The sequence below is a fragment of the Protopterus annectens genome, chromosome 2.part2 (assembly GCF_019279795.1).
Source record: "Protopterus annectens isolate FY-2018-M chromosome 2.part2, PAN1.0, whole genome shotgun sequence".
NCBI classification, from domain to species: Eukaryota; Metazoa; Chordata; order Ceratodontiformes; family Protopteridae; genus Protopterus; species Protopterus annectens.
In genome coordinates, this window is record NC_056730.1 from 1131462873 (window position 1) to 1131487872 (window position 25000).

Here is a 25000-nt window from a genome sequence, read left to right on the forward strand (position 1 = left end):
AAACTGCCTTCCAGTTTATAGCCTGCTACAGACCACCCTCCCAAACCCAGGAATGCCACTCAGCCTTCCTGAGAACACTGGAAAATATGAAGGTCTCTCCAAACACCATTATACTGGGCGACTTCAACTACCCTAACATAGACTGGGAGCATTACTCTAGCTCCAACACCCTAGCCCGAAGGTTCCTAGAATTTATAAACTCAAATGCTATGGAACAACTTGACGCCACTCACACAAGAGGGGAAAACATACTGGACCTGATCATCACCAACATGGGGACTCTATGCTCCAGACCAGAAGTGTATCCCTCACTGGTAAGATCAGACCATAAACTAATCTCACTAGATATTCACATCCCGACCCCAGCCCCTGCCCAGAAAACCACAGTGAAAAACTTCTCTAAAGCAAATTTCACACTCCTCAAAACCGAGGTGGAATCCTTCAAAGCCCCCGGGCCTGTGGAAAATACGGCCCAGACCGCAGAATCCTTTATAAACGCATTCTATGAACACCTTCAGGAATGCATGGATCATGCAATCCCAAATAAAACCAAGACCCAATCCTCCAAAGTTAGGCGTCCTGTCTGGTGGACCCCAGCCATAAACAAACTATACAATAGAAGGAGGCAGCTAGTACATGATAGTGCAAAATCCCAAAAAGGGATGGCATCTCTGATCAGTATTAGCAAAAAACTACGGGCACTCATAAAATCGTCTAAGGCCAGCTTTGAGAGAAAAATTGCACAGGACACTAAGGATAATCACAAGGCTTTCTTTAGTTATGTTAGGAACCTGGGTGGGAATTCCCAGATATGCCCAGAATTAGTCCAAAATGACAAAAAATACACCGAACCCACAGACATTGCCAACATCCTAGCTGACAGGTTCAGTGCAAACTTCTCCCCCCCCTTTCCCACCAAAAGGGCAAATATCTATCCCAGCAGAGTGCTGCCCCCCTGACATCTCAGATGCTCAGGTAAGAGCCGCCCTCTCCAAAGCAAAAAACACAGCATCAATGGGACCAGACGGTGTCCCGGGCTGCATCCTACATGAACTCCAAGAAGAACTAAACCCAAACATAAAACTACTGTTCAGTCTCAGCCTTACTACAGGATATGTACCCAAAGAATGGTGTACAGCAACAGTGGTCCCTCTCCACAAAGGTGGTGCCTCAACGGATCCTGGAAACTATCGCTCCATAAGCTTGACTAGCTTGGTCTGCAAAGCTATGGAAAGGATCATCATGGACCTCATAAATAAAGATATTGGGGACCTACAGACACTGGATCCTACCCAGTTCGGCTTTGTTAAGGGCAGATCCTGCCTCTTAAACCTGGTTGATTTCTTTGAAACAGTCACCAAGGCCATTGACGAGGGGAAGGTGGTCCACACAGCCTACCTGGACCTTGCAAAAGCCTTCGATACAACACCCCACTCGGGCATTATAGATAAGCTCACCAGCTTAAATATAAACCCCTATGTCACTAGATGGGTTGCAAACTGGCTCAAGGACAGAACCCACATGGTTAGAATTGCTGGAGCCATATCAGACTGCAAACCAGTTACAAGTGGTGTCCCACAAGGCTCAGTCCTGGGACCTCTCTTGTTCGGTATATATTTCTCGGAGGTACAGGCTAACACGAAAGGACTGTGGCTGACCAAGTTCACAGATGACTGCAAACTGGGCACCATAATAGACTCTCCAGCCGACACAAGCCTCCTACAAAAGGGCCTCATAGAAACAGACAACTGGTGCCAGAGCCATGGCCTCAAGCTAAACGCCAAAAAGTGTATAGTCATCCCCTTTGGCAAAAACAAAGTGCCCACAAATTACCACATAGGTGGTAATCCATTAAGTACGGAAGAAGTAATTAGGGACCTGGGGACCCAGGTTGATAGCAATCTCTCATTTGACAACCACGTGGCCAAAGTGGTTAGAAAAACATTTTATATAGCCCACCTAATCATGAAGGGATTCACATCTAGATCAGGGGAGGTCATCGTGCCTATTTACTCATCCCTCATCAGGCCCATAATTGAGTACAATGCCCCTTTCGGGATGTACCTTACCAGACACCTGCAGCAACTGGAAAGACCCCAAAAGTACCTCACCAAGAGGATCATAGGGCTCAAACAGATGCCATATGCTGCCCGGTTAAAGAAACTCCAGCTCTACTCAGTGGCATACCGCCTGCTCAGAGGCGATCTGTGCCTGACGTATAAAGCCATGTCCAACCCAGAATTAATGGACATGCTGCACCTCAGAAAATCCAAATCCCATCGAGCTATGCGCTCGAGAGACTTGAACCACAGCACTGAAATAAATAGGACATGCTGGAGGGACAGATTCATAACCCAGAGGCTCCTTTCACTCTGGAATAAAATCCCAGTCCAGGTTAGGCAGAGTCCCTCATTGACTCTCTTCGAGAGGAATCTTGATGAGTGGATGGGAGATAGTAGGTTTACCCCGGGTATCACTTCTGTGTCACTGTTAGACAGAGGCACAGTATACTAACCTCAAAAAAGGGCATAGCAAAATTAATTTAAAATGGGTGGGGAAAGCCAAACACACTCTGGCTAGGCTTATAAATGCCCTAGGGCAGATAGCCTAGTATGAACCTATGAACCTATGATACTACTGAATGGTGAATGTGAAAACTAATCTATATTGGAACCAGATACCAGATGCCAGATAAATATGGCTCGTTTTATCAGTTGTATTGTATTTTTGTAAAATAAATAAAATAAAATGGCCATACTCTGCCATTTACTCTACGAGCATCCCACTCATTCACATCATCAGCCCCAAAATTCAAACATTTTTCTTTAGTAATTCCAGTAAGATGTTGTATTAGGGCTGGTATCATAATCATGCATTCCGTAAACATGGATGGGAATGACTTTCTGACATTTACTTCTGGTATACGATTTATTGCATATTATTTTAAATGAGAGTTTGAGTTCAGCAGAGGAGAAAGGTATTGTCTAAGGAGGTTTTGAGTTTTCTTTACTAAGCATTAGTAGAATATGGGTCTGACTAGGAAATATTGTAATACAGAATATTATGGAGCTACCTTAGTGAATTTAAAAGAAGAGTGAGAGTCTGAACAGGCCTGAACTGAGTATTGGTTTATCTGCCCTATTCCAGAAGTAGAGAAAGGGACTTGAACTAAAATAATTGAGTCTGTGTGTCATCTTAACAATGGAAAGAAAGTACTTAATGAAGAAATGGACAGGAGCCTCAGCTAGAGTGTCTTCTGTGTGGAGTCATGCATGAATGGGTGTACCTTCATTGAAGGTTGTGTGTCAGGGCCGGCAACTCGGCACGTAAAAATCTGCTGCCAGTCATTAGCGGACCGGAGTTCTGCTGTGGCGACCCCTAACCGGGAAAAGCCGAAAGACACAACAATGCAGCAGAACTTGCTAGAGTTAGACAGTAGCATGAAGTGATTAGTTGTAGTAAAGCATTTAAATCGTACATTAAAGCTTTCAGCAAAGCATTGCTAAACAAAAGGATCAATAAGGACTTGTACAACCTGTCACAGACCTGCAATGGGAGTTTGGAGCTATGTTTGTGAAATATGCAAAGGGTCAAGAGAGCCTGTTTTTTTCTGAAGCATGAGAATTAGACAAACAAGGAGACAGAAGTTGCAGTAGCCAAAGTTAAAGAATGCCAGTAGAATGTAGCTTTTCTTTTTTTCTGAAATATTTTTTATTAAATGTTTTAAAAAGAAAAGATTACAATAAATGATAAGCTTTAAAACATAATATGGTGTAGAAATAGGGTGGATCATAGTTTTAAAATTGTACCTTTTTACAATATATACAAAAGGCTGAAACCAGCAAGGTAGTAATTGAAATAAAACAATCGTAACAGTCCAAATAATTAAGTAGATGAAAAAGACGATTCATCAAGGGCCCAGACCTTTGTCCAAGGATTATTCTTTGCTTGGATAAATTCTTTCTTCTTTCAGTTTGATTTTTCTAATTGCAACTTCCTTTAGAAGAGTAAGAAAGTCTTCAAATTTCGTTTCTGGGGATGATTTACAGCAGTTCCTAGTAATTGTTTTTTCTGGCCACAGCAAGTATAGTCCAAGTTAAATAAGAAAAGTCTTTTTTCACTTAGCTATTCTTAGAACATTAAAGAGAACTATTTATTTTGTCAAAATAAATGTATCCTTTCATAATGCTTTAAAAAGTATTGTATTTTTACCCCAAAATTCTGAACCATGTGGCATTCATAAAACATATGTGACTAATTAGCTTTAATTTGTTAAAATCTCCAACAGCCAGGAGAGATTTTCTTTTGTCATTTTAGCAAATGTAGCAGGACATATAAATGATCTAAATAAATATTTCCATGTAAATATACTCCAATAAAGGGTCCAAGATGTGTTTTTAATAGAGGAAAGAAGTTGATTTTTATTTTATTTATCTCTGATTCCCTTTTCATTAACCAAACGTTTTATGAATAAATTACCTCCTCATATTTTTAACTCTTGGAATAATAAAATCTTTATTATGGATACCACTGTTTTGAAGGTCCTACATGTAAATCTGCTGAAACTATTTACTTAGAATTTAACATAAACATCAGTGAATTAAATTACTTACAATTAGTTTTAACATCATATCAAACTAAGTGTTCTATTTTATCTAAATCTGTTGTAATTGAAATTCCTGTATGGATACATATGCTACTTGAGATTAATTATAAACATCAAGAATTTAATAATTTAGTAGCAAAGTCTATAAATACAGTCCCGAGGATAAAGTGCCTTGGTAGAAAAAAGTCTATGAATGAACGTATAAATAACTCCAAGGCTCACCACTGGCTGAACAAACAGAACAGCACACTTTAACATATGACAAGAAAAACAGTAAGCGCTTTCGCGTTACTCAGAACGCTTCTTCAGACTGTACCAAGTTCAAAAAATCAATTCAAATAAATAGAAATAATGCATCACATGTCACTTAATTAATTACTAACCAATCTATTCTAAAAGCTACATTACACTTACATCACTAAACTAAATGCTCCTGTATGTATAGTAAAACTAATCAATGTAATAAAGATATATAATTTAACAAATATTGTAAAAACATTCTATCATCTAAAACTAAGGTAAAAACATAAATATATATATATATATATATATAAATAAATGCAGTACTGGAATTACATGACATTACATACCACCTACTTCATATCAAAGAACCTTTAAAACCTATAGAACACTATGAAAGGAACTAAAGTAAAATCTCTATGCATATGAAACTATCTGAAGTATGAAGTTCGGTCAAAGGGACTAATGAGAGTGATACTTGTATGTACAGAGGATGTCAACGAAAACATAAAAAATATATAAAAAAAATATATAGGGGTGGGGGAGGGGGAAGTGGACAAAAGGAAAAACTCACTAAAACTAAAGAAGGTGATAACCATGTATCAGTAAGTATACATAAAATAGATTCATTCATCTATTCACTGGTCTGTCCTTGAGAAAGGGTTTCAGACATAATTTCTCATTGAGTCCATGCCCCCTATCTGCTTGGAGCCTAAGTATCCACTTATTCTCCTCTTTTTCTGTGTAGTTCCTAATGTCACCTAGTCTAACACTAGTATGAATAAGCTCTATCACTAGAAAATTAAATTTATGGCTTGTATCATTATCAATAGTATGTCTCGCCAGAGCATTATGTTCATCTTCTCTCCTAATAGCATACATGTGCTCTCTCACTCTCTTCCTCAGGGATCTATTGGTCATCCCTGAGTGGAATGATTCACACTTAATGGATGACTGTACATACAAGTATCACTCTCCTTGGTCCCTTTGACCGAACTTCTTATGTTAGATAGTTTCATATGCATAGAGATAGTTTTAGATGATAGAATGTTTTTACAATATTTGTTAAATTATATATCTTTATTATATTGATTAGTTTTACTATACATACAGGAGCCTTTAGTTTAGTGATGTAAGTGTAATGTAGCTTTTAGAATAGATTGGTTAGTAATTAATTAAGTGACATGTGATGCATTATTTCTATTTACTTGAATTGATTTTTTGAACTTGGTACAGTCTGAAGAAGCGTTCTGAGTAACGCAAAAGCGCTTACTGTTTTTCTTGTCATATATTAAAGTGTGCTGTTCTGTTTGTTCAGCCAGTGGTGAGCCTTGGAGTTATTTATATGTTCAATTTAATAATTTAGTTTAAAAATATATATCAAACATTAGCCAAGGATTACTCAAACTTTGAAAAGAACTTTTGAAACTTATTACTAAAGAATTTCCTATAGTTTTCACTGATCAGAATGTATCATTTCTTAAAACAGAGAATGAGGTGAATTACAGAAGCAATTGGACCTGCCCAGAAATGAGAGCAAGGAGGATCCAAGCCAGTCTTAAAGAAGATCAAAGAAGTTTAGTAGCTGACCTCAAGCAACTGAAGGATAACAACTGAAAAATCACACTTTACAGCTAAAAAAGCAGTCTTTGGAAATGACCTAGGGAAGAGAGAAATTAAGAAACGACAGCCCCCCGACTAACCCACCTCTCCAGACCAATCTCTCACTTCTTTTTTTCCTACTAGTACCTAACACTACCTCCTTCCAAACTCACCCTCCCTTCTTCCCCACTAAACCCTTTCCCTATTCTTACCCCTAACTGTCCTTTACTATATCAATCTCCTTACCAGCAGAATGGTCAACAACTGCTGTTGAACTCTTATCGCTCCTTCACTGCTACCCAAACACTCCTTACTAGCTTCTTTTCTCTTTACTTTAAATTCAATTTCTCCTGGACTACCTACCTTAATATACATAGCTAACCAACATTGTATATAATCTGTAATCACAAAAAAGAAGTAACCAGTAGTCCACAGCAGGGAAAACGCCAACGTGTTGAAGAAAAATATTGATTTGATAAACAACAGAAATGACAAAAAAGATAAACGCTTTTGCTATTAGCTTCTTCAGATCTCTATCTCAAATGAATGAAATCCTGTATTATATAGTACAAGCATCTAGTCAATCATCAAGGCACTAGATTGCAGCTGTGGTTGCTAAATAATTAATTACACATACACTAGATGATTCAGAACGTGTTCTGAATGTAAATAGAGGGAATCTCGATGATCGAAGAAAAAAGAATAGTACTGAGACGATAAGTCCATCAAATAACGTGTTGACGTCATCTACTTCCAACCACACACCAAGTATTGCGAGTGAAATGCTGACAAAACCAGCGGCTTCTGTTTCCACTTATGCAACACCCAATGGATTGGATACTATTGAAAGTAATGTTTCTGCCAACTTTTTAGAGCCTGAGGTACGTAGCAAAGTAGTGGATACAGCGCACACACAGGTTTTTTCCAGTCTGCTGTTTCGGCAGAACCGGAAGAGGTCAATAGATGGAGTGGAGAACCAACAGAAATTCAAACAAAGGCACTTGGGCCCTGAAGTACAAACACAATTTCAAACTTTAACAACCGTTTGGAAGCAGACTTGAACAATTTAGTATGGAACATTTTGAAAAAAGCAACTAACTGATGTGGAGTTGCGGGTATTAAATAAAGGTTTATCCTTTATTCCCGCCCAAACAGCTGACTTATCTGAAACGCTCATAGATCTTCGACTTTTTGCAAGAAATGTCATGTTAAAATTGATCTATGGTGGACAAAATGATGATGAACCTGTTAACTGATTTCATTTTTAGGAAGCCTAGTGCATATATGCCTCAATATCATCCAGTTTTAGATGTTTTTGTTAGAATGTGTGAAAACGATATTTATTGCTTACTCAATGATTCTACATGTAGGAAAGGCTTTGTTAACTTGTCTAAATTTGAAAATCAAGCACTTAGTAGTTTATAAAATGACACTAGTATTGTTATCTGGCTAGCGGACAAGGGAGGACTAACTGTCATAATGGACAGGGGGTTTTACTCCGACAGCATTAATAACATGCTGAGATATCACGCTACATATGAATCTGTTGATATAAGTGCTGTACAGAGAATAGAGTATGAGGTCACCAGCTCTCTGAAACAATACTTTGAGAGCTGTTTGTTAACTAAAGATCTTTTCAGCTATTTTTCAGTAGAGTTTCCTAAGATACCCATCTTGAATGGCCTCACCAAGGTACATAAAAATCCATCATGCCCCCCCTTTTAGACCTATTGTTGTTGTTGGCAGTGACTGGATTACTGAACCATTCTCCATTTATTTGGAACAACAGTTTAAACCTATTTTACTTACTTGTAATAATGTGTTTATTGAAAGTAAACATTTTCTACAAGATTTATACAAATTTATTGATGAAAGAAAAGATCTTAACATGGGTACATTCGTTACACTGGACGTGGCCTCTCTTTTCACCTGTATCCCAAATATATTGGGAATACAGATGGTGAAACATATTACTCTTAGTAAAGATCTTTATGATGTCAGACACATTGAATTTTTGTGTCTATTATTGGAGATGGTCTTAGAATACAATATGTTCACTTTTGACAATAACTGCTATTTACAGATTTCAGGTGTAGCGATGGGCACTTCATGTGCAAACATGTATCGCAACCTGGTGATGGCAGCCTGGGAGCAGGATGTAATGTTTAATTCTGTTTGTTATAAACGATTTGTACCATTTTATTGACGCTTTGTTGATGATCTTTTTTTTCTATGGACAGGTGATTTGTTACAATTATGCCAGTTTATTGACACACTAAATACAAGTACCCAGTTTTTAAAGTTTTCCTACAAACATTCTGATCAGAGTATTGAGTTTTTAGACATTTTACTAGCTAAGGATGATAATCACAAGATAACAACTAAATTATATAGAAAGGACTGTTACAGGCCTAATTATGTACATCGTAGCAGTATGCACCCAGGACATGTGTTCCGTAATATTTTGAAGGGACAGAATCTGAGAACAAGTCAGCTTCATAACAGTGATACAGATTTTGAGAGAGGTTTACATCAAATGCGAGTGGATTTCACTTCCAGGGGATATAGAAATCATGAGATAATTCAAGCACAGCAGATGGCTAGACAGTGCAGACACACCAGAGGTAAACCCTATTTTTCCTCTTTTAGTTCTACAACATCTTATATGATTAATGATACTCATTCACCTTTCTTTACTCTTACATTTTCCAGTGATGAAAGGCGAATTAGCGAGATTATACATAAACATTGGCCTTGGCCGATTCTTGGCACTGATGGTGAAATTGGCTTGGTTGTAGGCACTAGACCTAAGTTTGGATATAGGAATAAATAAAATTTAAGACAAAGATTATGTTATCCTAGAGAGTTATCAGGCTCCAACCAAGTTGGCATTGCACAGTGAACTTATAAATGTGATCACTGTGCTTATTGTTCAATATTGATGAATCTACTTCCTTTGTTCATCCATTGAATAACAAAGTTTTTACACACTTTCCACATGCTGGTTGCAATACTAAGAACTTAGTGTACCTTGGGCATTGTACATTATGTAGAGGTTTTTATGTTGGCAAGACTAACAGGTGTCTAAGGGAGAGAAAACGTAATCATTTTTACTGTTTACGTAGGGGCATGAATTATAGTGCAATAGCGAAACATATCAATACCTATGGTGATGAACATAATTTTAAATTCTTAGTTTTAGAAGTAATACAAGAGGGTCCCAGACAGGGAGATTTGGTCAATAAGACATATCAAGCAGAGGTGAAATGGATCTTCAGGCTTGGAGCACATGTTTCTCCAGGATTAAATGAACATGTCTCTATTCAACCTGCATTGAGAGGTAGACCCCCTAAGAAAGAAGTGAGTCTCAGATATTTATATATCAGTATATTTAATATATATATATATATATATATATATATATATTTTGTTTTTTACATGTATTTTATGATACATAGTTTTTATATTTATGACTGCATTTTAAGTTTGTGCATTTGTTTTTGTAGCTTTGATAGTTGTCTCTATTACATTGCTAGTGTTTTCAGCATCAGCTATAGTCATCTAGTGTATGTGTAATTAATTACTTAGCAACCACAGCTGCAATCTATTGCCTTGATGAATTGACTAGATGCTTGTACTAAATAATACAGGATTTCATTCATTTGAGATAGAGATCTGAAGAAGCTAATAGCAAAATCGCTTATCCTTTTTGTCACTTCTGTTGCTTATTAAATCAATATTTTTATTTAACACGATGGTGTTTTTCCTGCTGTGGACTACTGGTTACTTCTTTTTTGTGATATTATTCGTTTTGTTGCACCAGTGGCTTACTTCCTTGGGTAATGTTTTGTTTCTATAATCTGTAATCAGTATTATCATTGTATACTCACTTTACATTATGTTTTTTTTTTGTGTACTAGCAAATGTTTTTATTCTTGGAGCTTGTATATATTTTGTAATTCTGGAGCTTGTCTTCCCGGGTCTCCACTGAAAAAGGGCCTCTGCCCAGATGGACCAACCCGGTCAACAAATGTCAAATAAATAAATAATAATAAAAAAAAATAATAATAATCATTGACTCTGCTTTAGTCAGTTTGCAAGATGAAGTAGTTTGGCTCATTGATCTAAGAAAATTGTCTATGGTGTGAAATCAGGCTTCTGTCTCTTGCTCAGTGAATGAGAAAAAGAGTTGCTACAAAAATTGTAGACTCTTAACATCACTATTCTTGGTCTGCTAGTCACACTAAGGAACCTACAAGCTGAGAATGAATCACAAAATAAAATTTACAAACTACATATTTACTGAAAGCACAACTTTCATTAACAATCTTCAGTTACGAACAAGGATTATCTCATCATAACAAAGTGTTTGAAGAAAACATTTCCATTAGACAAGTTAAAGAAAGGTTGGCTGAACTGGAACAGCAAAAGGAATTTGAAACAGAATGGCAGCATTCAAGCTTCATTCTCCATGAAGGAAATGAGAGGCTGCTCAAAAAAGTGGTCTGGGGTATGACGGTGTGAATGTGAAAAATGTAAGGAACATAAGGAAACTGAGTTAAAGTCAGTTAGTCAGCAGATAACAGATATGGAAGAAAATGTTATGAGGAATGAAAATACTATTGGTGTGCTGCAGGAAGGGGAAAAACTTATCCTGCACAGTAGATGAACAGGATACTACTATTTTCAAACTAGGTACCGAGTGTAAAAATCTACAGAGCTTAGAAACAGCAGTTCCTCTGCTACACAGGAAGGATTTTCACTTGAGACACTGCAAAGGTTGTTGAAAGAAGCAGAAAATGAAAAGAGAGGGGTTTCAAATCTCCAAAGCAAGTATCATAAAGATAAGAGTGTGACATGATGGAAACTGAACAAGGCAAAGTAATGTCAATGAGACAGATATGGATGGACCTCAAGAGAATGGATGTAAGAACAAGTAGACAGATGAAAGGAGAAGAAAATAGAGATCATTAATGTTCTAAGTGAAGGTAAAAATCAGCAAGCACTTCAGCTCTTAGCTGAAACTACTAACTGAATCTCTCAGCTGTTAAGATGTATGGTGAAAGAACCAGTGTTTGTTTGAAAGTTCAGAAGTCTGCTGTAGCTGTAAGAGAATGTGACAGAGCTAATAATAATATCATCACCTCTATAAAATGGAAAGAAGATTATGTATAATTGTTTGGGTACAAAAAATAACCGTGTTACATCCAGAGCAAATACATGGGGAACATTTGAAGTTAACAAAAGCTTATTTGCAGGAATCAAATAATAAACTAAAGTAAAGGATATGAGCAAACACATCTCAGAATGAGTTGAAAAAAAGAAACCCATGGTTCAAAGTTGGCAGAGAAAACAGTAACCCTGCTGATGATAAGGAAACATTCTGAAGGAGAATATACAATTAAGAAAAAATGGAGAGGCTCTCACACAGCTATCTGAGGTCACTGACAGAGGAAAGAATTATTACACCAGAATCGAATGTTTCTGGATAAAATGTTATATTATGTCTGGAACTTCAATACGTAGAAATATGCACACAGAAAAAAGAGAGCAAACACATACATGAAAATGAAACTTTGAAAGAGAAAGTTGGAGACCTAAAAATGGCATTGGAATAAATGAAGAAGCTCTAACTCAAAACAGCTTTTCTGAATAAAGGCTGCCTTAATTCACAAGACAGAAAATGCAATACTGAAGGCTAAGCTGGAGAATGAAAAACATAACAAAGAAAATGTTGAGAATGATATTCTTCAAACTAAATTTTCTCTAGAGAGAGAGAGAGAGCAAGGAAAAGTATGACCATAACCTAAGTTATTAGAAAAAATAGGACAGACAGAATCTCAAAGCATAAGCTAACTGAGCCATAACACAACATGTCCTTCTATATCACTGTTGCAGTATTCGGTACAGAAGAGATGTCCCACACTGGACAGCCTGTCTATCGGCCAGTATAAATAAGCTTAAAAGAGATCTTGTTTTTGCAGTATGTCTCATTTATGCTGCCTGCATACCTTCTTTTGTCTCCAGCTCAAATGCCATTTTTCAACTTGGTTTGAACTTTGTTGCTATACTGAATATTTAGCAACACCAGATAAGTGCCCCATTGGGTTTATTTTTATTTTTTATTTTTCTTTCTTGGACTTCTGTTTTATATCACTACCTAGAGTTCATGTCATCTATGAGGGAGAAAATGTCAGTGTATGAGGGAGATTCTCCAAAAGGATAGTCACAAATGATGTCTTTTTTAGTTGGGTACTTTCCATGACCATACCTCTTGTTGTATCTCTAAGGCACTTGTGCCTAAGACACTCAGAAGCTGTTTGTCTTCCATAGGTTCATAGGTAGGTACTAGGCTATCTGCCCGAGGGCATTTATAAGCCTAGCCAGAGTCTGTTGGCTTTCACCGCCCCATTGATTAATTAACTGAGCCTCTGTCAAGCAGAGCCAATGAAGTGATCCCAGGGGTGTATTTTCTGTTACCCATCCACTCATCAAGGCTTCTCTTGAAGAGTATTAGTGAGGGACTCTGCCTAATGTAGTTAGGAATTTTGTTCCAAAGCATGGGGAGTCTCTGTGACAGGAATCTATCCCTACAGCATGTTCTATTTATTGTTGTGGCGAGGTTTAGCTCACTAGAGTGCGTGGCTTGCTGTGACTTGGATTTCTTTAGGTGGAGCATGTCCATCACTTCTGAGTTGGATATGGCTTTGTAAGTCAGGTAGAGATCACTTCTGAGTAAGCGATATGCCAATGAGTACAGCCAGAGTTTTTTCAGTCGGGCTGCATAGGACATATGTTTGAGGCCAGTAATTCTCTTGGTAAGGTGCTTTTGTGGTCTTTCCAACTGTTGGAAGTGTCTTGTGAGGTACATCCCAAAGAGGGCATTGTACTCTATGATGGGTCTGATGAGTGATGAGTAGAGGGGCACTATAACCTCTTTATTTCTAGATGCGAACCCCTTAGTAATTAGATGGGCACATAGAAGGATTTCCTAACTACTTTGGCAATATGATTGTCAAAGGAGAGATTACTATCTACCTGGGTCCCCAGATCTCTTATTACCTCTTCTGTATTAAGGGGGCTGACACCTATGTGGTAATTTGTGGGTGTTTTTTTTTTTCCCCCAAACGGGATGACTATGCATTTTTTGGCATTTAGCTTGAGGCCATGACTTTGACACCAGGTGTATGTCTCAGTAAGGCCTTTTTGAAGGATGTCCGTGTCAGCCAGAGAGTCAATTATGGCTCCCAGTTTGCAGTCATCGGTGAACTTGGTTAGCCATAGTCCTTCTGTGTTTGCCTGTACTTCTGAGAAATATATGCCGAACAGTAGGGGTCCCAGAACCGAGCCTTGCAGGACACTACTTGTGACTGGTTTAGAGTCGGACCTGGAGCCCACTATTCTTACCATGTGAGTTCTGTCTGTAAGCCAGTTGGCAACCCATTTTGTGACGTAGGGGTTTATGTTCAGGCTGGTGAGTTTTTCTATAATACCCGAGTGAGGAATGGTGTTGAACGCCTTGGCGAGATCAAGGTAGGCTGTGTGAACCACCTTTCCCTTGTCTATGGCCTTGGTGACTGTCTTGAAGAAGTCAACCAGGTTTAGTAGGCATGATCTGCCCTTAACAAAGCCGAACTGGGTCAGGTCAAGTGTTTGGAGGTTCCCAATGTCTTTGTTAATGAGTTCCATAATGATGCGCTCCATAGCCTTGCAGATCAGGCTAGTCAGGCTTATGGGGCGATAGTTACTAAGGTCAGTTGTGGCCCCTCCTTTGTGGGGCGGAATAACCGTTGCTGTGCGCCATTCAATGGGCACGTAGCCTGTGGAGAGGCTGAGGTTGAATAGCGTGTTTAGGTGGGGGATTAGTTTGTTCTGTAGTTCGTGCAAGACGCAGCCTAGAACACCATCTGGTCCCATTGATGCTGTGTTTTTGGCTTTTGAAAGGGCTGTTTTCACCTGTGCTTCTGTGATTTCCGGGACACTACACCTTTCCGGTATTGTTGTGGGCCCTTTTGAAGGTGAGAGGGAGGTGAAGTTTGCACTGAATCTATCTCCCAGCATGTTGGCAATATCAGTAGTTTCAGTAATTTTGTGCTATTTTGCACTAGCTCAGAGCATATCTGCGAGTTGCCACTTAGATTCTTGACATAGCTAAAGAAGGCTTTGTGGTTATCTTTTGAATCCTTGGCTATTTTTCTTTTGAAGTTAGCCTTGGATGATTTTATGAGGGACCTTAGTTTCTTACTGATACTGATTAGGGATGTCTTTCCTGCTTGGGATTTGCTTTTTTTTCTGAACTAGTTTCCTCCTTCTGTTGTATAACCTGTTTATGGCAGGGGTCCACCAGACTGGTTTCCTTCTCTTATGGGGAGTGAGTCTTGGTTTTGCTAGGGATGGCATGATCCATGCATCCTTGTAGGTGCTCATAGAGTGCAATTGTAAAGGATTCTGCATCTTGAGCAGTGTTATCCTTTAGCGTGGGGACTGTGAACCTTACCACCTCTGCCTTAAGTAAGGTGAAGTTTGCTTTAGAACAGTTTTTCACTGTGGTTTCCTTGGTTGTTGGTGGTGGTGGGGTGTGGACATCCAGGGTGATTAGTTTATGGCCTGATCTAACCAGTCACGGGTTGACCTCTAGTACGGAACACTTGTCGCCCATGTTGGTGATGACTAGGTCCAATATGTTGTGGCCTCTGGTAGGGGAGCTTACCAGCTGATCCAGGGCATTTGAGTTGTTCCCTGGCCATTTATCTTGAAATGCAATGGCTTAGACATTTAGCCCAGGGTACTATGTCAGAATCCTTTAACCCCAAGATACCCCTGCTAGGTAAGAAGGTGGCCAAGAAGTCTCGGCCAGATCTTTTAGCTGTCCAGCCTCCACCAGACATCCCTCTAGAAGCAGGTAATAGCTATATAGGTCATTTTGTGTTTACATCAGATTCTTCTGGCATGACCTTGCTGGAGGCCGGCATGGATTTGTCTTTTCACACATCCTCTGAGGTTTTGCAGGCATCTGATCTGGATGTCGAGGGGGAACCACAGTTGATTATTGTGGAGGGTCCTAGAGGGACTTTGCAGTTATTGCTCAGGATGGAAGTTCCAGTTCCAGGGCTGATGTCCTTTCTAAGAAAAGACAAAAAAGTGAAGCATATTTCAGTCTATCCTATGGATCCTCAAAGGGAATGGCAGGATTTTACTCGGGGCTTGTTCTGTTCCTTAATGCCCCTAAAGCCTCCTCAAGGGGTTTCAGTACCCATGCCTTCTTGGACCTCTACCCCTTATAAACTGTTTAGGAAACCATATTCCTCAGATGAGGATTCCCTGTCTGGTGAGGGATCTTTGTCCTATCCTTCACATATGTTTTCACCTTTTGCTTATGGTTCTGAAGAAGAGGAGTCTGTTAACCTGAAGTCTCCTTTTGAGGAATTGTCCTTTGGGGACACAATTGCTAGGCTGATGGAATTCTATAAGTGGGATTCTTTTTTTAGGTGTTTGATATTCAGAGAAGATATAAGTTGCTTCAGGTGGATACTCCTAAATCAATCGGCAGTTCCTCCTGTGTTGGCTGCCTTGTTAGATACTGTCATTGTTGCTTCCAAGTCTTCTAATTCTTTCCTTCCTGCTCCTAAGAAACCTAATGGGTTCTGTAAGGTTCCTGAGGATTGTCTGTTTTTATTTAAATGTCATTCTGTTGATCCAGCTGTGGTGTCATTCTCTTCTGACAAGCCTTCTAAGCTCTTACCCTCTTCCAAACTGTTGCCTTTTGATGAAGATAGCAGGGCAATGGAGAGTATTGGTAAGAAAGTTTACACTGCTTCTACTTTGGCCTTTAGGGCTATTAATTACCAAACCCACATGACCAGGTATGCTGTGGCCTTGATTGCTCAGGCTTGTAAGGTTATCTCTGCCCTCCCTGATTCTGATGGCAAATCCTCTGCCTTATCTGTTTTAGGTTCTGCTTCTCAAGTGGTTCACCACAGTATTAAGTGTAGCTATGATGCTGCTGATGCCTCTTCTTGGGCTGCAGCTTTTGAGTCTGTAATGAGGTATTATTTTTGATTTCATCTCCAGTCTCTTCCTGAGGACATTAAGGTCAAATTGTTGGATGCTCCTTTGGATAATACTCAGTTTTTTGGGATTGCTGCTGCTGACGTGTATTTCTCTTCAAGATAAAGGCAAAGCCTTGCAAGACCTTAAACATATTTTTGTCCCTCCTATCCCTAAGTTAGTCATGATCCCAAATATCTGACAAGTTCTCCTACCCCTGATAAGTGTAAGCAGGGGCTTGGGAGATGAAACATTTGCAAGCAGGGACCTGGCAGATGAACCATTTATATGTTGCCTGTGTCCATTAGAGAGATAGGTGCCAAGACAGGGATGAATTTCCTGTTCCCCATCCATTTGTTGAATTGGTTTAGGGAGGAACTCTGCATCACATGAATGGGGAGCCTGTTCCAGAGGTGGAGTAGTTTCTTGGATACATACCTGTCTCTCCAGCAGGTCCTGTTTGTATCATAGGTGAGGTTTAAGACTTTAGAGTGGGTAATTCTGTGCTGTTTGTTTTGCTGACATGCAGGAGGTCCATCATAGTGGGATCTGACAATGCTCTGCATGCCAAGCATAGATCTCTCCACAAAAGCCAGAACACAGAGATAGCGCCTTGAGGTGGTCTGCATAGGACATTTTACTTACACCCTTTTTTCTTTTAGTGAGGAACCTCTGTGGAAGTCCCATTTGTTGGATATGCCTGGTTAGGTACATACGAAAGTGGGCATTGTACTCTATGACAGGAACATAGGAGGTTGCTAGTCTAATGGCCCCAGGGCCCTTACAAACCTAGTTGAGTTCAACCTGTGCTCCCAAGGGTGTCTGGTTCAAGCAGATACTAAAATCAACACCTATTGCCCCTGTTCAAGAGGGACACAGATGGAATCCCAGGGTGAATTTCCAGTTATCCAACCAGTTGTTCAAGTTATGCTTAAATAGGGCCAAAGAGGAGCTTTGTTTAACATGAACAGGAAGCTTGTTCCAAAGGTGGGGCAACCTCTTTGAGACAAATATGTCTGTCCAGCAAGTTCTGTTGATGTCACATACCAGGTTAAGGTCCATTGAGCGAGGGATCCTTGTGCCATTTTACTTTGGAATGTGCAGAATTTCCATTAAAGCTAGGTCTGAGATTGTTCTTTATGTAAGGCACAAGTTGCCTCTGAGTAGTCTGTACGACACAGAGTAAAGTGACAATGATTTCAGTTTGTCCGCATAATATAGATTTTGAAGATCCTGAATTTTTTTTGTAAGGAACCTTTGTGGTCTCTCCATTTGCTGCAGATGTTTGGAAAGGAACATACCAAAGTGAGAGTTGTACTGTATTATTGGCCTAATAAGGGAAGAGTACAGTGGGGGGTTATAACCTCTTTTTTTCTGGAGGCAATGCCTTTACATATGAGATGAGCAATATAAAATGCCCTTCTTACCACTGTGGAGACATGGTGATCGAAGCTAAGGTTGCTGTCGACCTGTGTGCCCAGTTCTGTCACTACTGACTGTGTACTTAGGGTATTGCTATTGATGTGATAGTCTGCAGGAACATCACCCTTGCTGAAGGGATGATGATGCATTATTTTCATTAAGCTGGATGCCGAATACAGTGGAACAATGACTTCCTTGAATCTAGATGCCATACTTTTGTTTACAAGTTGCACAACATATAATGATTTCCTCATTACTGTAGACATGTAATGGTCAAAGGCTAGATTACTCTCTATGTGTGTCCCTAAGTCCTTGACTGCTGAGTTAACTCTAAGAGGTGTGCTATCAATGTGATGCTTTCCAAGGTGGGATGACTTCCCAAAGGATACTATTATGCATTTCTTGGCATTTATTTTTAGTCCATGGCTCTGATACTAGTTGTTTGTCTGTGTCAGCCCTTTCTGAAGAACATTTGTGTCAGTGTGGGATTCAATGAGAGCTCCTAATTTGCAATCTTCTGCAAATTTAGTGAGCCAGAGACCATTGACATTGGCCTTGACTTAGAGAAGTAAATTCCAAAAAGGAGTGGTCCAAGGATTGATCCCTGAGGGAATCCTCTTGTGACTGACCTCTTTGTAGAGGTGGACTCCCCAGTTTTAACTTCCTGGGTCCTGTCTGTGAACCAGTTGTCTATCTACCAGGTGACATACAGGTTTGTACCTAATCTGAGTTTTACAACAATGCCTGAGTGGGGTGTTGTGTCAAATGCCTTGGCCAGGTCAAGGTAGGCTACATCATTTTGCCCTCATCCATTGCTTTGGTGACCTTCTCAAAAAAGTCCACCAGGTTGAGTAGACATGATATGCCTTTGATGAAACCAAACTGGGGTTGAGTCCAGTGCCTGGAGGTTTACTATATCATTATTGATCATGTCCGTGGCTTTGCATATATGACAAGTGAGACTTATGGGTCTGTAGTTTCCAGGGAAGGTTGATGGTCCACATTTGTGCAGAGGGATGATTGTTGCTGTTTTCCATGCATGAGGCATGAAACCTGTTTGGAGGCTACAGTTAAATAGCAATTCCAGAGGGCCTGATAGATCATGTTTCATGCTATTTAGAAGGCATTATACGATATTGTCTGGGCCCATTGATGGAGTGTTCCTAGCCTTAAAGAGAGCTTTAGGGACCTGTTCCCTAATGATAGCAGGGGGAGTTATGTATTTCATGGTATTTCCTAAGGGAAGGTCGAAGGGGAGAGAAGGGTAAAGATGGAGCTGAATTTGTTATCCAGTAGGTTTGCTATATCATCTGGCTTAGTGTATAGGTGGCTCCATTTGCAATGAGCTCTGCATACAACTGTGTATTGCCTTTAAGGTTGCGGACATAGCTAAAGAATGCCTTGTGGTTTCCTTGGCCTGGGAGGCCAAATTTACCTCAAATATGACTTTGGTAGACTTAACTTGTTCTCTGAGTTGTTTGTTTAGTTTGAGACGGTTGTTATCCTGGTGGGGGCTGCACCACCTAATTTCTGCCATGATTTTCTTCCTTCTGTTATATAACCTGTTGATTTTTTGATTCCACCAGGGTGGCTTGTTTCTGAGTTAGTTCTCTACTTCTTCTTGGTGGGTAGAACTGCCTCTATGCAGCTATTAACATGCTTGCATAGGGGTTCTATGAATGATTCTGTGTAGGCAGCAGTATTCTCAGGGTTTATGGAGGCTTGAAACTTTACCAGGTTATCACTTAATTGCAGGAAGTTAGCCTTAGAGTAGTTCCCAAATATTCCAGGCTTAGCTGGGAGTCCTGGCTTTATTTTTACTTCAAAGGAGACCATTTTGTGGTCTGATGTTACCAGGGAAGACATTATGCTATGAGGTGTGCAGCACTGTCCCATATTGGTGAGGACCAGATCCAGTATGGTTGCATTCCCGGTTGGTGTGTTGGCAATCTGGTCCAGGGAGTTTGTGTCTACAAAATCCAGGAATCTGTGTGCCTATATGTTTGTTGTCATATAGGATTCCCAGTTAATAGTGTGGGGTAATTAAAGTCTCCCATGAATATGGTATTGGGTTGGATGGTGAGTATTTTCAGAAAGTATAAATACATGGTCTGGGTTTCCTGGGTCATAGCGGGGAAACCTATAGCTTGCAAGGTAGTGGTATTGGATTTTGCCTATGGTGATTTGTACCTGGAGTAGTTTAAGTGCATATCCCTAATAATTCTCTCTTCAAGAGGTTTTTAAAATTCTCTGTGTTTTCTTCTCATTTTCAGTTCTCTACTTTCTTTTTTTGCTTCTATACTGCCCCAAAGGTATTCACAAAATGCCTAGCTGTTGTGATTGTCTTCTGCAGGCTCCAAGGCATTCAGATTTTTCCTGATTTCGATAACCTGTTGTTTCAGGCACCTTCTCCCAGTTGTTTGTTGCAGGCTCTGCAGTTCACTATGTCTTTTCTTCAAAGTCTGGGGTTTGCTATCAGCTGCCAAAAGTCCATCCTGACTCCCTCTCAGGATCAAGTGTTTCTAGGATCCAGGAGTCAGATGGTGTCAATGTTGTTCTCTCCTTTGCCTCTAAAGGTATTGTTGTTGACAACCTTCTTTCAGTCTCTTCTTCCCCTGACTGCCATGCCAGCCAGTTAGTTTCTTTGGGCCCTGGGATTCATGGCTTCTTCTACTCTGATACATCCTCTTGCCAGACCATATATGCAGAAGCTTCAGTGGTGCCTCAAATCAGCTTGGCTGCAGCATCTTCACCCTTTTAGTGTACCTCTCCTTCCCTGTCTCAAGAAGAAATTCAAGGGGAGGATTTCACAGATTGCTCTCAACCCAGGATGGCCCTTTCAGCCTTTAGTCCCTTCTCAAGAGCTGTTCATTGATGGCTCAGACATGGGGTGGGGGTCATCTTTTGGTCACCTGAACATTCAGGGTCTTTGGCCTCCCCATCAGAAGTAAGCCATTATCAACATCAAATAGATGAGAGGTCTGATTCTGGCCCTTCAGGCTTTACACCATGTTCTGTTTTGGCCCCTTGTAGGTATACACAAATAACACTACAGTGATGTAGTATGTCAACAAGCAGGAGGGCACAAAGTCTTACCTCCTCTGCAGGGTGGCACTTCAGGCTTGGGAAGTGGCTCTCAGTTATCACTAACTCTTCAGGCAGCATGCATTTCTTCAGATCACAATCTTGTGGCAGAGTCTGTGAGCAGGTCAAAAACACAGGCTCAGGAATGGATGCTTCACAGACACGTTTCTGGACATTGTTCATCAGTGGAGCACTCCTCAAGTAAATATTTTTGCCTGCCCTCTGAACAGGCACTTCCTCTCTTCTGTTCCAAAGTGCCATGCCATCTGGCCTGGAAGATGGATGTCCTTTCCTTTGCTTGGAAGGGGAGGTTTCTTTATGCTTTCTCTCTTCTTCCTCTACTTCCAAGTGTCCTGCAGAAGATTCAGATGGACTCCCCAAAAATCTTGCTAGTGATTCCCTTTTGGACAAGACAGCACTAGTTCTCCCTCTTAATAAATCTGGCCAGGGGCAATCATCACGTTACTTCACTGGTTGGATCGCCTCACACAGGACAAGGGGTCTCTCATCCATCTCCCACTTGTCCACTCTGCACCTGACATTGTGGGTGATAGGGTTTTGATCCCTTTCAGGCACCTCTTTTCTGAGAACGTGTTCAGGGTTTTATAGCAGGCAAGGAAACTCTCAACCAGAAAATTTTATATGTCCAAATGGAAGAGATTTATGATATGGTGCCAAGCTCGTAACCAGGACCCTTTTTCAGTGGGGTTCCCTCTGGTCCTGGTTTATTTGTGTCAGTTGCTCCAGTCTGGCTTGGCATAGTCTTCTGTGAAGGCCCATTTCTGCATGTCTGCCCTTGAATCCTTCTTTTTCTTCTTGTTTTGAGGTCAAGCAATTTCTTAAAGGTGTCCTGCATACTAGGTCTCCACAAAAGTATATTCCTCCTCCTTGGGACCTCCTTGGGACCTTAATTTTGTTTTGGAAAAACTGACTCAGACTACTTTTGAGCCTGCAGATTCTGCTTCTTTGCAACACTGTACCTGAAAGACAGTTTTGTTGCTGGCCCTTACTTCTACTTGGAGGGTTTCTGAGCTCCGGGCCATTATGGCCGTGCCTCCTTTCTTGGTTTTTCACAAAGAGAGGGTGTCTCTTAGTACTAATTCTTCTTTTTTGCCCAAGGTAGTCAATGAGCTGTCCTTGAATCAGTCTGTACAACTCTCTTCCTTTTCCCTTCTCCTCAGTCTGCTACCGAGAGGGTCCTGCATACTTGGGATTTGCACAAACAGCTCAGGTATTATTTGGATAAAACTAGGACTGTTCATATGTCTGATCACCTTTTTGTTTCCTTTCATCCCGAGTCTTATTGTCTGTAATTTTGAGACCCCCCCCCCCCCACATGTGTTTGACTTTGTTCAGAGGTGTTTAACAAAGAAGTTGAGAGGTGTGGAGAGAGCAAGAGTCTGAGCAGATAAGAATGGCATGTTGGATTACTTGTGTGTGTGTGTGTGTGTGTGTGTGTGTGTGTGTGTGGTAATGTGAGATAAAAGGATTGCGGATGCCATAGAGAAAACTGCAGCTTCTAAAAAGAAGAAAGAAAGTACTTAATCTGTAAATGGTCAGGTGTCTCTGAAGGATTGTGAGAGATTATCCTGATTTGTAGAGTGCTAAAATGAATTAATTTATGATAGAAGTTGTGTGTAAAACTGCCCATTTTATGTTATTGGGTTTGACCAGCAGGACTGTTTTTAATGTGTGCCAAACATGGGACTAAAGTCTTTCAGCTAAGTGAACTGAATTTTGCCACAAAATGGCAATTATGTGTTTGTTTTTGCTGCAATAAATTCAAATCTTTATGAGTAGTTTGAAGCAATTATTTTTTAAACATCCTTAATAATTATCACATAAGACACAGACAAACATACATTAACAGAAAAGAAAACAAACCATATTAACATTTTTTTTCATTCATATACATTATACATCAAATTGCTTTTGAGATTGTTTTCCATGTGTTTAAATAAGTCAAGCTGGCAGTGAATATGTTTATTTCTTTTCTGCTGTTGTTGTTGTTGTGTCTTTCGGCTTTTCCCAGTTAGGGGTTGCCACAGCGGAGCTCCGGTCTGCTAATGATTGGCAGTAGATTTTTACATGCCGAGTTGCCGGCCCTGATGCACAACCTTCAACGAAGGTACACCCATTCATGCATCTCTCCACACAGAAGATGCTCTAGCTGAGAATCGAACAGGACAACATCTTACTGTGAGGCGACAATGCTACCGCAGCACCAAAACCGCAGTTATTTCTTTTCTGCTGTACACATAAGAAAACTACTATTATACAATGACTGGCCATTAACACTCAATAATGAGCCTGCTGATTGGTCAGCCTAATCAGCGTGCCCATTGTAAAGCGAGCATATACCAATAGAAAGAAGTCCAGTCACCCCTGTTCCCTTATTATCTGCTTGAATACTGTGTGCCACCTATGTCCACTCTCCAATCAAACAAACCTAAAAGGGTATTTATGTTTAATGGATCTATGCATCACAAAAACTATAATTTATAGTAATTTATGTATTTTTTCTAATTAATAGTTCCTTGCTTTCTTAAGTCAATGCAAAGGCAATGTTACATGACTATAACAAAAGTATAATAATAAAAAGGGGTCTATATCAGATGCACGAAAAGACTTTAGCGTGAACGCTCACATGAATGAAAATGGTGGGAATCAAAACTGTGATTGTGGGGTTGTGTTACAGTGAGGAGTGGGATATTTGCCCTTTCCTCACTGTAGTGCGACCTCGGAGTTGGAATACATAGTTAGTGGGGGGTGTGGGGGGCACAGCCCCCCACAATAGCAAGTTTGATTACTGGCATTTTCGCTCATGTGAGCATTCTCACTAAAGTCTTTTTGAGCTTATAATATAGACCCAATAAATGGTATGCAGTTTTTCCACTGAAAGAACTGCATACAGAAGTTCAGGTAATTTGGATACCGTTAACATATACAATGTGTAACAGTAATTGATTTTCTTCCTTTTTATTAGTGATACCTCCTAGCTGTCCAGATTTTCACAGAATGTCCAGAGTTTTGTCTCATGTTTTTGGTCTGTTTCTTATAAAATTTGGGGTTTTCTAGCAAATCACTGGGATGATCTGTTTTCCTCACTTTTTAAAAAAAAATCTGTTCACAACATCTATGAGAGAGACAGGACAGACAAAATAAAAGGAAAATCAGGTGTGTTATGCAAAACTAAATAGACATACCTGATTTTCCTTGTATTTCCCCTGTCCTGTCTCTCTGGTAGGTGTCATGTGTCCGGATTTGAAAATGTACGATGAATGTCTCCTGGTTTCTTTCTTTCTTTTTTTTTTTTTTAATTAAGAAAAAAAAAGCAATGGAAATCTTCCTTTCTCAGTTGTTTCCTTTACACAGCACTGGAAGTCCAATATGCATGCGCAGTACATCAAGAAAGCCCCAAGATACCAGTGAAAATGTGGAAGAGCAGCAAACCACGCTTATACAAGGACATTATTTAAGAAAAGTAAGTAACTTTTTTCTTAAATAAAGTCATTGTGTAATAGCAATAACCCACTGCTGGGTGTGGGTAATGCTGGATTTACCCACACCCAGCCGAGGGTTATTGCTATAGTATCAAATGCTTTGACAAGTCAAGGAGCTAAACACTTGACAATATTACCATTGTTATCTATGTAGTTTTGATGGTTTGCTATCAAAAGCTTGAAATGCACTTTATCGAATGTCAGGTGATGGAAAGTACAGTTTCAAAGGTGCACAATGCCAAGCCCGAATACATTAAATCCATGATAACGAATGTAAAGCATGATTCATTAGATGAGTTCAGCATTGTGAATGGAGATTGCTGTACAGTGAGGATCAGGGAATTTACCCTTTTCATCACTGTAGTGCAATCTTGGAGTTGGATTTTCGATTCCGAAAGTTTTGAGTTTTGTATGGGAACATCGCTATTATCATTTCCAACATTTAGTACAAAATGGTGAGTACATTTTCAACTTTTTGGTTTGGCATTATGAATAA